This window comes from Tribolium madens, unplaced genomic scaffold, assembly GCF_015345945.1.
Source record: "Tribolium madens isolate multiple individuals breed KSU strain unplaced genomic scaffold, Tmad_KSU_1.1 Scaffold_96;HRSCAF=242;Tcas5.2_LG5, whole genome shotgun sequence".
Classification (NCBI taxonomy): domain Eukaryota; kingdom Metazoa; phylum Arthropoda; class Insecta; order Coleoptera; family Tenebrionidae; genus Tribolium; species Tribolium madens.
The window spans coordinates 16,535,788-16,537,121 of NW_025401068.1; positions in this window are offsets into that span (position 1 = coordinate 16,535,788).

Here is a 1,334-nt window from a genome sequence, read left to right on the forward strand (position 1 = left end):
TAATTTAATTCCTGTAATTCCAAATTAATTCCGATAGTTCTAAGAAATTCAAAGTAATTTTGGAAAGAAATTATCTTCGATAATTCAAAAAAAAATCTAATAATTTTAGAAAAATTCCAGTAATTAATCATAATTTTAGTTATTCTAAAAAAACTCCACCGAAATTACAGAAATTTCAATTATCCATAGTAATTCCATTGTTTTCAGATTATTTCTTATAATCCCAAATTAATTTATGTAATTTCAACTTAATTTTGCTATAATTCCAAATTTTCAAAAAAACTTATCTCCGATAACTCCAAAAAGAATTTTAATTTCAGAAAAATTGCAATAATCTGAAATAATTGAATTAAACAGTCGATAACTTAAAAGTTACCTATCACCAAAATAAATATCAAACGAAATTCTATATTTATTGCAAATTTATAACCAAGGAAGAAAATATGTTTTGTTCATTATTCTAAGCGGCGTTAAAATGAGTAATTTTTAGTTTCAAAAGATTTAATAACAAATTTTCAAAGTATGAATGAACTGAAAGGCCATTAACTTGAAATAAAATGTGTACAACTAATTTCAGTTCAAACAAAAATTCTACGTAATTCTAATTTAGTTCCTGTAATTCCAAATTAATTCCGATAGTTCTAAGAAATCCAACGTAATTTTGGAAAGAAATTATCTTAGATAATTCAAAAAAAATCTAATAATTTTAGAAAAATTCCAGTAATTAATAATAATTTTAGTTATTCTAAAAAAACTCCACCGAAATTCCAGAAATTTTAATTATCTATAGTAATTACATTGTTTGCAGATTATTTCTTATAATCCTAAATTATTTTATGTAATTTCAACTTAACTTTCGTAATTCCAACTTAATTTTTTTGTAATTTCCAAATAATTCCTGGAATTCCAAATTTTCAAAAAAACCCCAAAAAGAATTGCAGTAATTTCAGAAAAATTGCAGTAATTTCCAATAATTGATTGTCTTTTACCGCCAACTTAAACAGTTTATAACTTAAAAGTTACCTGTTACCAAAATTAATATCAAACGAAATTCTAATGTTTATAATTTTTAACCAAGGAAGAAAATATGTTTTGTTCGTTATTCTAAGAGGCATTAAATGAGTAATTTTTAGTTTCAAAAGGTTTAATAACAATTTTTTCAACGTATGAATGAACCGAAAGGCCGTTAACTTGAAATAAAATGTGTACAACTAATTTCAGTTCCAACAAAAATTCCACGTAATTCTAATTTAATTCCTGTAATTCCAAATTAATTCCGATAGTTCTAAGAAATTCAAAGTAATTTTGGAAAGAAATTATCTTCGATAATTCAA